The 16,336-nt window shown below is 43.5% G+C and overlaps 1 protein-coding gene across 1 annotated transcript in view; it reads left to right on the plus strand.

Moving 5' to 3' along the window:
- The window catches only part of Hacd2 (3-hydroxyacyl-CoA dehydratase 2), a 91,075-nt gene that overhangs the window by 21,582 nt on the left and 53,157 nt on the right, over window positions 1–16,336 (plus strand). The gene's annotated exons all lie outside the window — the stretch shown is intronic.

Below are 16,336 nucleotides of genomic sequence, written 5' to 3' on the forward strand. Positions count from 1 at the left end.
AAGGTGCCGTGCAAGGTGGAGACACAGCTGACTGCCATGTGGGTCCGCAGAGGTCTCTGTGATCCCACAGACATTAAGGAAGGCAAGATGCTGGGAGCCTCCCAGCCCAGAGAGGGTAATGGGGGAGTGCATAGAGTAGGACTCTGGTGAGGGCTTTAAAGTCTGAGGGTCTCAGGATGTTCTAGCTCTCTAACTGCACTGAAATGCTGATGATAACTTCTAAAGAGTCCTAAAAACTTTTTTGCTCTTTCTGAGAGTAAAAGGCTGCTGGCTTAGGTGATTGACACCTGTAGCCTGACAAGGGTGGGAGTGGGGTGGGAGGGAATTAAGAAATGTGGCCTTTGTTCTATCTCATCAGGAACTGCTGAGCTCTAACTTTCAGCCTGCTAGTTCGAAATCACACAAGAACACTTAGAAAAGTATTTATACTAAGTTGTTATAAAAGTTGTTTATAGTGTTTATTACTAACTTGTAAAAAGTTTCCAATGAAAGCTATCTAAGAGGAAAAGCAGAAAGATCCTAATGGGGGGGATGGGGAGGATGCAGGAGGGGTAGAGAGAAAAAAAATCTAGGGAAAAATTCTTCTCATCTCTTTGTCCTCAGTACTTATACATCTTTCAGAGTACATGATTGCATGTTACAAAGTTCATCACAAGTTCACACACACAAAAAAATCAAATCATAAATTGAAATAGAAATTTACAACAGAGAATGTTTACACGTATATCCACTAGGAGTAATTATCTGGCTAAACATCCATCACCTGTCTCAGCTCCACAGGTTCACTGGAGGTTTAAAACCATAACTAAGTTATTAGTGAAGTTTTGTATAGAATAACCCAGTCAATATTTTATCCTCTGTCCTAGCACCTATAATAAATCACTAGTTCCCTTTTTATGACCTTTGGTTAATTGTTTTACAACCTCTTGGAATGTGCTCTGAGTATGAGAAAGTCTGGTTACTATCTCAGAGCAATTAACTGGTGACACTTGGGAGTCTGGCAGAGTTCTCACTGCAGTTTTGACTATCAGAAAAGGACCTAATAGCAGTCCCAGTATAAAAGAGCTTAATAATCACTGGTATAATTTTAGGAATTCTTACAGGATCATAGTAAGACTTAAGAAGTCATCTATTTGTCTACATAGCATCACTACGAGATAGTACATCTTCGTAGATCTGCTCCAAAGGGGTGGGCTAATGCCTAGTTATTGTTATATATGTTTAACAATAACAGGAAAAGCATATTAATAGCAAGAGTCTTCCCTAAAATGAATTCTCCTATGGCCTTGCCTCAAGAGTGAACCTGTCGCAGATTATATAATAATCTGAAGCAGACCATCTCAGGAAGGTCACCTGCTAGTATTCAGCTTGTCCTATTATGGCTCCTGGCATCAAGGTATCTTCATTCCAGGGCTGCACCTCTGTTACTGCAGAACTTGTTAGTCTAAGCACCTGTTTATTTGAGGGTCTCATTGAATTCATTAGATTGGTAGAAGACTTTTTGGTCTCCTGAGAGGCTTTAGAATACTGCCTTAGAAACTTGAAAAGATAAATTTGAGAGGTCCTGGGGCTATCTGTTACATAGTCTCCTTCCCCAGTTTACAAAGGTATTGATAATTAATCATTACCGTTACTGTTAATAATTATTACTTATTAATAGAAAATACTGTACCTCATTTATAACCGGATCTGGCTTTAGAGCCTGCCTAACTTATTTTATCTTATGTGATCTTACACCTATCTTTTTAGTCTTTCATCTACAATTTTAAGCTATTACATTTTAGCCCTTTTTCAATGGTTACATTTTAAGCATATAAGCTGATGGTTTGCTCAGTGGTAGAACACATAGACATGCAGAAGACCTGAAGTTTAATTTTTAGCATCACAGAAATTAACAATAAAAATGTAATTAATTCTAAGCATAAACTAGCAGATTAGGAAATACATTTGGTCAAAGAGCTCTGGCTCACTTCAGGCCTGCCTCACATGGTTGAGCTGTGTCTGCTACTCTCTTAATCTTCAGTTGTCTCTGTATAGCATTCCCTACCTTTGATGATTTAACTTTGAATCTGTGAGACAGTATAGAAGTATGCACTTGGCTGAAGACTGTCCTTCATCTTTTCTAGGCTATTATGCTATTCTCTCTCAGTGCCAAGCAGTGGTCACAAATGCAGCTCCCAGTCAGCCATATGACCACAGCGGGACAGTGAGTACTGTCCAGTACACTGTATTAAGATGCAAGGTAGTAGATGGCAGAAATTCATTTTCCACTCGTGATAGTCCCAGTTATGATGGACTTGGTGGCTGTATTCTCCATCATCAGTCAGGGCACATCTCCCTGTAAACTGAGTGACTTAGGAATATTTGTTTCTTCTAATTTTGGATGTTTGGAATTCCAGAGTCAGATGTCTGTTGAAACGCTGTTCCTCAGGCAGTATATGCTTTCCATTGTGATGTGATGAAAGGGGCAGATCGGCTCCTGAGCCTTTGTTATAGCTGGTCTTTGGCTAGTTGGTTTTGTTTTGTTTGATACCAGGTCTCATGTAGCCCAGGCTGGTTACAAACTCTTGATGTGGCCTTGAACTCTTGATCTTCCTACCTTCACCTCCCAAGACTTATGATTATAGGCATGATTGGCCACACTGCAGAAGCCAAGTTTTCAGGGATCATAGTCACCTTCATCAGAGTCTTCATGACCTAATCACTTCCCAAAGACCCTACCACTTAATACTGTTGTGTTGAGGATCAGCATATTAAATTGAGGGGTGAGGTACAAGCATTCACACTATATGTTTAAGTATGCATAGTATTTTCATTAATGTTTAACTGTTGTGGTGACCCAAATCACTTTACTTATTTTAAAATACACTCTTTTTTTTTTTCTTTTTTTCTTTTTTTCGGAGCTGGGGACCGAACCCAGGGCCTTGCTCTTGCTAGGCAAGCGCTCTACCACTGAGCTAAATCCCCAACTCCTAAAATACACTCTTACACCTCCAAAATTTCTATCCCTGGGAGTAATTACCAATGGGTATGTCTGTCCATTCATACAAAGCAGACAGACAAACAAACAAACAAGCCTCATCAACTGCCTGATGGAGCTGGGTCTCAGCTGCTACATGAGACAGTGGGATTGGAGAGTGAGCAGCTACAGATGTAATTCAAAGAAGCCATATCAGTTGAGGTTTGCATTCTGTGACATAACGTGCCCAGAGGGAGGCCTAGTGTCTGTATCACTCTCTTGTTTGTTTATGCTGCTTCCTTATCAGGCTGAGAGCTCCTTGGGGACAGCTAGGGCCTCAAGTGGAGCCTGATACATGGGCGACACTTGCAAGGCCCTTCCTTTTCCTGAGGGAACTTTGTAATGTCAGGCTCCCCAACATCATCATTGTTCTTTGCCATCATCTGCATTTTTCTTCACAGTTCATAGAATGATCTGAGTTCTTTATCTTAAAAAAAAATGATTCCTAGCTCTTGAGGGTCCGAGATTAAGAGGATCTCTGTGAGCTCCAAGGAGCAAGGGTTACATAATGAGACCCTGTTTAAAGAAAACAAACAAACCAAGTTGAATCTAACCTCTGAGTCTACCGTTTCTTCTCCTCCTGGATAATCGCTCCTGGCCCTCTGTGTAGATGTGTGGTAGGTTCTTCCACCTCCTCGCTATTGTTTATGCCACGTTGTGTGTAAGTGCACACATACTCTGGTGTGCATCTGCAGTCATAGAACAAGCTCCAAGATGGCTCCTGTCTTCTAACTTGTTGGAGACAGTCTCTTGTTTGCCACCAGGATAGCTGACCCTTAGGCTTCCAGGTATTCTTTTTCTCGTCCCTGAATCCCTGCACATAAGCGCTAAGACCCCAGACTGTCTCCAGTTTCCTTTGCTGACACTGTGGTCAGTACACCGACAGAAGCAGTCTAAGGACAATGGTTTATTCTGGCTCACAGATACATGGAAATTAAGGTGGAAAAGCCTGAAGTAGCTGGACACATCACATCTACAACTGAAGGGGGGAGGGAGGGAGAGAGAGAGTGGGGGGAAATAGTCCCTCTCTGTCCATGGATCCTGTGCTCAGCAGACTTTCCTCTTTTCATGCCACCACAGTGGCTTGGTAAGTGGTCCTTATAGGCATGCCCAGAGGTCCCGCTCTAAGTCTGGTCAGCTAACAACACTCAGTATCATAACTCGCCCTCTCATGCATTCAACTTCTTTATGAGTTCTTGGGATCTGAACTCCAATCATTTTTTAAAATTAATTTTAAAAATTTATTACCAGAACCATTGATCCCAGCACCCTGGAAGTAGAGAGAGGCAGGCTGATCTGTGTGAGGCCAAGGCCAAGGCCAAGGCCAAGGCCAACCAACATTGAGTTCTAAGATAGCCAGAGCTGCATAGACACTATCTTGAAAAAAATATCAATTTTAAAAATTAAAGTATGATTATATCATTGCCTCTTCTTCCCTCCAACTCTTCCCCATGTTCCCCCTCCTCCCAGCTCCATCTCAAATTCATGGGCCCTCATTCTTTAATTTATATGCGTGTGTGTGTGTGTGTGTGTATGTGTATGAATATGAATATGAATATGAATATTATATGTATATGTCTTTAGGGCTGGCCACTTGGGATTGGATAATCATTTAAGGGGCTCATCCCTAGGGAAGACTGCTTTTCTCTGTCAGCAGTCTTTAATTGCCTATAGTTCTTCACCTGGGCATGGAGGCCCCTGAAATTTCCCTACCCTTACTCAGATCTTATTAAACAGCCATATTGTTGAGATTCCATGAGTATAGCTTCCTTGTCACATCTAGAAGATACAATCTTGCAGCAGACTTTCTGGTTCCTCTGGTTCTTACAGTCTTTCTGCCCCCTCTTTTTCAGTGTTCCCTGAGCCTTAGGGTAAGGGTTGAGTTATAGATATATTAATTAGAGCTGAGCACCCCACAGTCAGTTTCTTTCTGCCTTTGACTGGTGGTGGCTCTCTATAATACCTACCTCACCTGTAGGTGAGCTCCAATGTTGACACTTTGATGTCCCGTGCTTCCCCCTCTGAGCTGTGCTCCAGTTCACTCTCTATTTCCTTTCTTCTATGGGTACCACTGTTTCTGTGTTCATAGTCAGTGTCCTCAGGTTTTGCCCTGGTTCTCTAGGCATTGTCTTCCCTTCTAATGCTGTGAGATACACATAACGCCCTCTTGTCCTAATACCAACCACACCATGTCCACACTCTAGACTTGCTCACTTATTTCTTAGACCTTTACTCCTTGATGCACACAGGGACCCGCTCCTCAGCAAGACACCGCGTTCCCAGACTCACTCTGCCTGGATACTCTTTGTCAGGGGAGCCACCAGCCACAACTTTTCAGTCACCTGTGCTAGACCTAGAGTTCGTCACAGACACCTTCCCTCACACACTATCCCCAGGCTGTCCTTCACATTTGTCAATTTCATTCCCTAACCGTGTTTCAGATTGTCTTGTTTTCCATCCCTGTGCAAGAGTGTAGAGTATCTCGCCAGACCTCCATGTGGATTTTCCTGAAGCCAAAGATGCAGTGTTCACAGCAGCAGCTGCCATTCATCCCTTGCTGGGCTCCACCACTTTCATCCGTTATGTCTGACTCTACTCTCCATGAACAGTTGACAAGACTCAGTGCTAGGTTTCATATCTCTCTTCTCACCACAAGTAAATATGTGGGGTAAACATGTTAATCTTCCATAATGTATGTCTCCAACCATGTAAATATATTGTAATTTTTTTTTTTAAAAAAGTCTCAAACATTCGATTTTACCAATAAAGACTTGGGAACCAGCTCCCGAGGTGAAGGCTTGCAGCTCAGAGAGACAGAGAGCTTAGCCAGCTGACCTTTCTTCTCAGCAGACATTCTAAAAGGAAGTACTCCTTCTCCATGGCATCTGTCTCTTTATCTATCTTCCCAACTTCCTCTTACTCTTTGTTGTTTTCCTATGTTCACTCCCTGTCAGTGGTTGCTTGCTCTGCCTTTGACCTATATGGCCGATTTTTTTAATCCTATTTACAATGAACAAGATAGCTTATGGATTAAAGGTGTGTGCTAAAGCTGAGCCATACCACAACAAGAAACAGGTTTTCCAGTAAATGACACAATCTGGGAGTTTACAGTGCCATCAGATATCCTGCAGAGAGAGAGAGACAGAGACAGAGAGACAGAGACAGAGACAGACACAGACAGGCAAAGATTTGCAGCTTGGCCTTCACGTGGGTTCCAAACAACTGGAGTGGGGACTATCCCAAAAGCTGTTGCCTGTACATGGGATATGTTCATCTTGCTGGGCTGCCTTGTCTGGCCTCAGTGGGAGAGGATTAGTCTAGCCTCAAGGAGACTTGATGTACCAGGGTAGGGGGATACCCAGGGGGACCCACACATATTCAGAGGAGGAGGAGAGGGGAGAAGGATTGTGGGAGGGGGTAGTGAGTGGGATGTAAAGTGAATAAGTAAAAATAATAAAAAAATAATTTGAAAGAGGGGGGAAAAACCAGAAGGTTTTATCCTTGTAATGGAGTGGTACTATTAGGTACCTTGGAGTAGGTGTAGCTTTGTTAGAGAAGGTCACTGAGGGTGGGCTCGAGGTTTCAGAAGCTCAAGCCAGGCCCAGTGTCATTCTCTCTACCTGCTGTCTAAGGATCCAGTTAAACCTCTGCTCTGTAAGCCACCCCACTTATAATGCTTTCCTTTATAAGGTCAGGGTTTATGTGGTCGTGGTGTCTCTTCATAGCAAGAAGAACCCTAATTAAGACAGTCTTGAATGAAAGTTCACACAACCAAGTGTTGAACCCACTTCTGTGTTACCCACATTCTTGCTTTACTCTGTCCCTGAAGACTTTAGTTAAAGGATGGCTGTAAAATGGAGTTTAATAAACTCTATTAGTTATTAATATGACCCAGCCAGCCCCCAAATTACTGAGGCAGAGTCCTATAGATTTGTTTAATTCGCTGTGGCATGGTAACTGAGGAACTACCCTGTTGTTATAAAATTATAATAAAGACTGTCTTTTACCCCCACGAGATCGGGCACCACAGTGCCCCAAGATAACTGGTAGATATCTTCATCTCAGTCAGCAAAGCGTCTCACCCGCTCTGCACCTTCCCATATCACACTGCCGAAGGCCTCACTCTGAGCCTGGCAACAATCTCTCTACCCATCCAGTTCCCACAGCAGGCTGCCACCATGTAGAAGTATAAATCTCAACTCCGTAGTAGCTTTGTCACCCAGCCGCCACATACTCTCTTAAACTTAATTCGCCTCAAGAAAGAACACACAACACAACCTCTGATCCAATTGATAAGATATAATTGCCCACCTAAACATACAAAGCCCTATACACATCCATCCCTTAAGAATATTCATAATGTCAGCCTCCATGTTCTCTCTGTGGCTTCCTCCTCCCGTTCCAGTCTCCTCCTCTTCCTTCAAATCTTTCCTTCTCGTCCAATGACAGAATTTGTTCTATCTTGTATCTGCCTTACCTGCATAATGACATCATCCCATATTTTACCCTTTTTGTCTAATTAAAAGGAAACTTTTTTCTCAGAGGCTGAGTACGACTATTATCATTTTGTAATTAAAACCATAAAATGTATCTAACATCCAGTCCAACACCTTATCAGTTAAACAGAACATTGAGTTACCCATTCCAGCTTAAGAAAGACTTAAAATCTATGTTATATCCTGGCTAGCTTGTATACTATCTGATAACTATCTAATAAAATATGTATATTCAGAGTTAAACAGCCTGATAGGCTATGAGACTATAATCAGTCTTCAACTCCATCAGAAGTCTGAGAATGACCAAATATCTATACACATAGGAAGTCTTACACGGCTTCCAGAACTGAGAGGTTGTAGAGACAAATCTCCACCAGCACCATCCTCTGTTAGCAACATGCGAGCGCAAGTCTTCAGCCTTCTGGCCTAGAATCAAGTGACAGACTCTTGAAATGTAGAAGTCTTGAAGAGCTGATAATTCTGGCTTGACAAATATTATCAGTCGACTATTCTGCATAAGGTATCTCTTTTTGGATAGTGTTAGTCTGCAGATGAAACAGGCAGTTTTGTCCAGTGGCTGCCTAGCCACAAAGTATTGCCTCACCTGGAGGTAAAGATGCTTAATTTCTTCATTAAATCCACCAAAAGGGGAACTGTTAGGAACAGATATGTCTCAACCAAAGATAAATAACTTTACATCTCATTTTGTGGATTTCTGACGTTTTTGAAAACCATCTATCTATATAAGGTAATCTGGACTCTTGTCCATTAATTATCTTATTATCTTGAAAGTATTCTAACAAACTTGGAGCCATGAATTTGCTATTTGGCCCTTCTCACATGTGTAATCAACTCAGAAGTTTGTAATGGCATCAATAGGACTGCCTCTAAACCTTGTACTTTTAACAGTCTTTTTAAGCAAATAAATTCTACACCAAAGCAAAGATACAATTTTAGCTTAGTTATCAAATGATATTATGGCTAATCTAAATTTTTTCTAGTGCTAGACTGTTAATTCCCCAGCTGTGCTCCCCAAGAACTTGCAGTTTGATTCCTCCTAGGTGATTTTTGTTCCATCAGCATATCCTTGAGGTCCTTTTCACGTCCAGTAGTGCTTCTGGCCTATCACATCTAATCGAGACCTATTCTCACCATCTTCCTTCTCCTACCTTCTTTTCTCTGCTCTCTCCTGTCTCCTCCTTTCTCCTCCTGGTCCCTACCTGTGAACCCCAGCACCAAAACTGAAACTCTGCTGCCTTTTATCCCCACCCCCACCTCCCCACCCCCTCCAGCCCCGGTAATTGACTGTAGCCATTTTTTATTGGGAGCAAGGTTTACATAGTATCTCTTGGTGTATGTGAAGATCTTTTCATTGGGGGCAACCAGATCTTGGGGTGGGGTCAGTATTTAGCATTTGAATACATAGCAGCACCAGGCCAACCCCCAGTAGATAGCTTCAAGTGTGTTGCTTCCTGTTTCAAAGCTTCACTGATTTTTATTTTGTCATGATCTCCAACCTGCCTGACTTTCCATATGGGAGCAACCCTGGCTTCCTGCCTCTGTATCTGTGCCCTGGCTTTGCCCTCCCCTGGGATGAGCAGAGCACATGGCCAGCTGACTGCCTTGGCTCCCCTGCCTTCACTACATCTCTTGCTGCCCTCTGACTTGATGAAGCACTGTTGGTCACTCTCCTATAAGACTCTCTACTGTATCCTACCATTGTACTCTCTTTATATAATGTATGATTTGCATTATGCTCATGCCCTAGCCTCACAAACAGTGATCATGGGCTCACCAAATTCTGGTGGTGTAGCAGTAGATTGTTAAACTGCTCTAAATTCCCGGTGCACACGCCTCCTCTACACCCACCCAATTGTTTTGGATTCATAAATGAAAAACACACACACACACACACACACACACCACACACACACACACCACACACACGCACACACACACACACACACACACACACACACACACACACACACACACACACCACACACGCACACACACACACACACACACCACACACACACACACACACACACACACACACACACACACACACACACACACACACACAGAGCCTTACTTTTAATGTGCCCTAAGCAGCTCAACGGCTGGGCCACTACCTAACTCCACATGGCTAACACACATCCCCCTTCAGTGTTCCCAAGTTAGTACTTACCAAACCTCTATTTCATCTTTGTTGCCCTGGTCTCTGCTGGGCAGCCCTCCTGGGGCCGCTTTCTCCCATCACCTGTATCTCCCTCCTGTACCTTTCTTGTGTGATCATCTTTCTGGTGTGGTACATCTCCCTCACCTTTTCTTCTTTCCTCAGTCCCTTCCTAAGAATCCTAAAAGTCCCACCTCTGTCTCACCATTGGCTTCCGGTAACTTTATTGACCAGTCAAAACCCAACTGGGGACAGTCACTTAAATCAGTAATGATAACAAGAAAAATAGGCTATTTTTAGCATTTACCTAAAGAGAGCTTTTCTTTTTTTTTTTTACTCTTAAAACTGCAGTTTATTTTTGGAATAGCCATTTATTTTCTTGCCATTTTGGGAGTTTACTGCAAGCATTTAGTCTTTCAGAAACTTACAGTCTTAAAATATTGGGGGGGGGGGGCTGCTGCTGCTTTTTTCCTTTTTCTTCCTCTTCCTTCTGCCTTTCTCCTTTCATCTCTTCCCCCTCTTCCTTTTTCCCCCTCCTCCTCCTTCCTCCTTCTCTTCCTCCTCCCTCCTCCTCCCTCCTCCTCCTCCCTCCTCCCTCCTCCCTCCTCTTCCTCCAAATTAATGAAAAAAATCTGGCTCTCAAACAGGCTGGGAGTGCTTGTGAGCTGTGCGGCTTCCAGAGGTGGTGCAGATCTTATACACCTTCATTTCTGTCTGAGGAAAAGGAGCTAGTGACCCTGCAACTGGGAAAGTCAAACAGGACAGGACAGGACTAGAACATGGAGCACAGTGTCTTCAGGTTGTCATTATTAATGAGAACAATACAGTGTTATACTTTTTATGAATCCAGTATACTGGTCAGTAGTCAGATTATGTAAATGTTAGGTGCTCAGTAGATGAGAACATTTGCTGCAAAAATATGAGAATCTAAGTTCAGATCCCCTGTACCTATGTAGAAAGCCAGGCATTTCTGTGTATGCCTGAAACCTCAGCTTCAGGAGACAGAGTCAGGTGGATTCTGGAAGCTCTGTGACCATCCAGACTACTGAAGTGGAGAGCTTCAGGATCAATGAGAAAAAACCCTGTCTTAGATAGAGAAGACATGTGACATCTTACCCTGCCCCCCCCACTCCCCATCACACATGCACACACGCACGCACATACCAAACTGCCAAACATTTGAAGGGCTAACAAGATGGCTCAGTGGATAAAAATACTTGCCAGGCAAACCTGAAGTCTTGAGTTCAATCTCTGGAACCCTGAGCAGACAGAGAACCAATTCCTTAGGTTATCCTCTGACTGCCACACATATGCTGTGATATGCACACCCCAGTAACCCCCACCCCCACCCCTTTAGTTACTTTTCAGTTGCTGTGATGAAATTCAGGCTTCCAAGGCTCAACCATGGAGAACCATGTGGGTGGTAGGTTGCCAGAGCTAGGCTTCCAGTCCTTTCTACCTTTGCCGTTTACTAAAATGCAGTGGTTTCCCAGCATCCACACTGCATAAGCTCCGTGTCAGGATAGTACTAAACAAACTGAGACCTTTGCCAACTCAATTGCTTCCTTCAGACTACACCAGCTTAGCTTTTGTTCTAATTTATTCTTTTGCTTCCTGATATATTTTCCTCCCGTGCCCCACAAAAGAAAAAAAGGGGGTTGTTGGCACCTGCACACTCTGCTCCTGTTGCACAAGATTTCCATTCTCGTTCCCTGAAGAAACTGCTTCTTCGCACCTCCAGCTTTGCACATTCAGCTACTTTGCCAGGAACACCCAGCTCTGCTACTTGTGCCCTGCTTGGCACAAACATACCTCGATGTGGGAAAGAGGAGAGAAGTAGAGTTTGCTCTTTAGAACCCAAGACACCTGCTCAGGGCTGTGCAGACTGCCTGGCACTCATAAGCATTCAGTATCCAAGCCCTATGCAAAACAGTACCTGGGTGTCTGTGCCCACTTTCAGTTCAGAAGGGAACATTGTGCAAAGAGCCCAGAGGCTTCCCTCTGCTGCCCTTGAAGGAGAAGCCAGAGTTTGGTGATTGCAAATATCTTTAAAGGTATTAAAAATATCATCATCATAAACCATTAGCTCCTAATCTACAAGACGCCGAGAGGTAAACTAAGTATTTCTGGGTGCCTGAGTAACTAGTCAGGCATCTACCCTGCTGGGCTGCATTTTCATGTGTGAGAAACTAGGATGCTGACTAGATACCTTAATACCAGGTTTTCCAAATCTTACGAACCAAAAGATCCCATATCCTAAATAAGGTTAGTGATCTGAGTGGAGAGGGTATGCTGGATGTTTCCATGTGTGCCCGCACATGTGAGTGTTGGGAAGCTCACTTCAAGCACAGTAGTGTCACTACCATTTTTGGTGCATTTTGAAATTAATTTTAGAAAGCAGAAATGGGGTAAAATAAACCATTTATTTATTTATTTATTTATTTATTTATTTATTTATTTATTTATTTATTTATTTATTTTTTCCTCTCTCTGTTAGTCTTGAGACAGTCTGGGATCACCTGGGAGGTTGACATCTAGGCGTGCTTATGGGAGATTACCTTAAGTTCATTGAAGTAGGCAGACCCACCCACTGTGGGTTGTACCGTTCCCTAGCTGGGCTCCTGGACTGTGTGAAAAGGGAAGAGTAGACCAGCCATGTACAGCATTCATTGATTTCTTCATCATAACCACAGACACAGTGTAAGCAGTTGCTCCTTTTTCTTTTGCTTCCCAACTGTGATAGATGGTACCTTGAGCCGAGACAAATAAACCATTCCTTAAGTTGCTATTGTTAGTACAAAATTGTTGTTACAGAAAAGTAACTAAGACAGTGTGGGTGGGGGCGCATGCACACATGTAGAGGACAGAGGTTGACATCAGACATCTCCCTCTGTCCACCTTTTTGAGTCAGGGTCTCTCACTGAACGTGGAGCTCGCCAACTCAGCCACACTGGCTGTTTAACAAGTCCCAGGAAGCTGCCTATCTTCTCCCACCTCAGCGTTGAGATTGTAGGCATCTGTCGCCACCCCAGCTTTCATATGGGTGCTGGGGATCTAATTCACATCCTATGCCTGCATGGCAAGCACCATAGACCGCCGCTGTTTTCTATAATACTTTCCCACAGTTGTCACTAGATGGCACCCTTGTGTTAAAAGAGGATCCCTCTTACTGGTCTTCTGGAGCTCTTTTCTAATAAAAATAGTAGAAACCGCTAGCTGAAGCTGGTTGAACAAGTCTACAGAGAAAGGGTATGGATGGCTGCTTTTATATTGCTTCCTCTTAATCATTAATGATGGAGAGAATGAAACAACTAGAACTTGGTGCATTATCTGGGAGGTCCATATCCAATATTTCTTAATTATATCTTTAAGCTGAGCATAAGCTTGCTTTGTCTATGAAAGCAAATGTTCTACTTTAGAAAGTCCCTGTGAGACAGTTTGTGGTAGTCTGAAGTCAAGAAAACATTCTCTTTATATTTTTAGCTTCAAAAGCCAGATCAGACCAGTGAAAGTGGGAACACAGGCCAGACACCAAAATGACACATGTAACATCTGTTGAGTCCTCTTTCAGAAAAAGAATTATTGGGGTCAGCAAGATGGTTTAGTGAGTAGAAGCATTTGCCATCAAGTCTGACCTGTGTCCAGCTCCTGAAACTCACGGTCTGTGCGTGCTGTGGCTATACCCCTCATCCCAAAAGAAATTATGTTTCTTAATTTTTAAATTATTTCCTGTGTAATTCTGAGACAGTTGACTGGATAAGTCCTGAAATAAAAGGGACACACACTTCATGCATGAGCAACCCCCGCATCTTTGTTCTTGCTAAGTAAGGCGGTCTTGCTCTGTTGGTACTGACCTCACCGCGACTATGATGTTTATTATATTCTTGACATCGTGGCTCTGAGCCTTGCCTTTAACAGCTGAGCCATCTCTCCAGCCTCCTTCATTATGTTCTTTACTACCAACTCAGTTTTTACTGATAGTTTTGAAGGAATATAGGCTTCTTTGTTTACAGATACAAAGTTCAGTATATATTCCCTTCTTAAAAGCTGCCCCGTATCATTATGTGTATCCTTTGTCCATTTGGCTGGTTAAAGTCTTCTATGATTATCAGTGTCATGACGTTTCCCTGGGGTCTTCTGGGGCTTTGTTTTAGTAAAAAACGGTTGCTGTGGGAGGTAGGAAGATTACCATCAGCTTTTGTTTTTGTTTTTGAGACTGTTTCTCTGTAGCCCTGGCTGTCCTGGAAATTACTCTGTAGACTGGGCTGGCCTTGAACTCACAGAGATTCACCTGCCTCCCAGGGGCTGGGAGTAGAGGCATGTACCACCATCCTATTTCCTTTTGGTCATGGGGTTTTTATTACAGTAATAGATATCAAAGTAGGATGTACATAGATATACACACTTATATGATAAAACATCTAAATTCTGTTTGTCTCTCTGTGTTTCTCTCTCTCTCTCTCTCTCTCTCTCTCTCTCTCTCTCTCACTCACACACACACACACACACACACACACACACACACACAGTGGGAGATTGAACCCCCAAGGCTTTATACATGCTAAGCAAGTATAAAGTATACATTGAACTGTATTCTCAGCCCCCCTCCTTTAAGGTTTATTTATTTATATGAGTACACTGTCGCTTTCTTCAGACACACCAGAAGAGGGCATTGTTACAGATGGTTGTGAGCCACCATGTGGTTGCTGGGAATTGAACTCAGAACCTCTGAAAGAACAGTCGATGCTCTTAACCACTGAACCATATCACCAGCCCCTCAGCCCCCTTTTAACTTTCATTTTTAACGGGATCTCGTAAACAGTTCTGCTTGGCCTTGTATGTGTGATCCTCTGGGCTCAGATCCCCAGTAGCTTGGGTTGGAGGCACGTACCACTGCAGATGGCAAAATTGACTGCTGTTCCCCTCCCAGTCTACTTTGTCGGGTATTAGGATATGACCTACACCTTATTTTGTTTCCATTTGCCCAATAGCCTTTGTTCATTCTTTTATTTGTGCCCCTTTAAGTCACTTTTTATCATTTATTTATTTACATACTGATTGTAGCTCCCCCTCCTCTTTTCCCAGTCCCACCCTCACAAACCCCTCCCTCATCACACTCTTCCATTTTCCTCAGAGAAAGACAAGCCCCCCTTGGGTAACACCCCACCCTGGGATATCAAGCCAAAGCAGAACTAAGTGTATTCTCTCCCACTGAGACCTGACACAGCAGTCCAGTTAGGGGAAGGGGATCCAATGGTAGGCAACAGAGTCAGGGTGATTTCCCCCATCCCCCGCACCAATTGGTAGGGGGCCCACATGAAGACCAAGCTTCACATCTGCTGCAAATGTATGTGGGGCCTATGTCCAGCCCTGCATGCTCTGTAGTTGGCTATTGAGTCTCTGTGAGCCCCTGCAGGCCCACGTCAGTTGACTCTGTAAGTCTGTGGTGCTCTTGACCCTTCTGGCTCCTTCAGGTCCATCCTGAACTCTTTCAAGACCCTCCAAGCTCCGCCTGATATTTGGCTGTGAGTCCCTGTATCTGTTTCTATCAGCTACTGGATAAAGCCTCTGAGGAGACAGTTAGACTAGGTTCCTGTCTGGGATCATAATGGAGTACTATTAGTAGTGTCAGGAATTGGTTCTTGCCTTTGGGATGAGTCTCAAGTTGGGCTAGTCATTGGTTTGCCATTCCCTCTGCTTCATCTTTATTTATCCCTGCACATCTTGTTGGCAGGACAAATTTTGGGTTTAGGTTTTGTGGGTGGGTTGGTGTTTCTCTCACACCACTGGAAGTCCCAATCTGACGACTATAGGAGGTGGCCACTTCAGTCTCCATATCCTCAGCTGCTGAGAGTCTCAGCTACGGTCACCCCCATAGACTCTCGGGAGCCTCCCCTATGCCTGGTGTCCAGCTTACCCCAGAGATGCCCTCCCACCAATTTCTGTTCTCCTTCCTGGTCCTCTTCTGCACCTCCTTCCCCATACCTGATCCCCATCTCTGTTTCCCTTCTCACCCCCCTCTCCCACCCAATTCCCTCCCTCCATCCACTTCCAGTGTCTGTTTTATTTCCCCTTCTGGGTGAGATTCAGGCATCCTCCTTTGGTTCCTCCTTGTTACTTAGTTTCTTTGGGTTTGTGGATTGTACGATTATCCTGTACTTTATGACTAATGTCCACTCATAAGCAAGTGCATACAATACATATTTGGATCTGAGTTACCTCTCTCAGGATGATTTTATGATGTCTTTGATTTTAATAGCTGAGTAGTATTTCATTGTGTAAGTGAACCACATATCTTTATCCATTCTTGGGGGAAGGGCATATAGGCTGTTTCCTGCTCCTTGCTATTAAGAGTGAAGCCATTGTGAACATAGTTGAGCAAATGTCCTTGTGGGATGGTGGGACATCTTTTGGGTTTTTGCCCAGGAGTGGTATACCTCGGTATTGAGATAGAACTATTCCTAGTTTTCTGAAAAAAACGCCAAATTGATTTTCAAAGTGGTTGTACACGTTTGTACTCCCACCAGCAATGAAGAAGTGTTCCCCTTGCTCCACATTCTCTCCAGCATGTACTATCTCTTGAGTTTTTGATCTTAACAGGTCATTGTGACAGGTGTACGATGGGATCTTAGAGTTTTGATT

This window comes from Rattus rattus, chromosome 4 (genome assembly GCF_011064425.1).
Source record: "Rattus rattus isolate New Zealand chromosome 4, Rrattus_CSIRO_v1, whole genome shotgun sequence".
In the NCBI taxonomy this organism is placed as follows: Eukaryota; Metazoa; Chordata; class Mammalia; order Rodentia; family Muridae; genus Rattus; species Rattus rattus.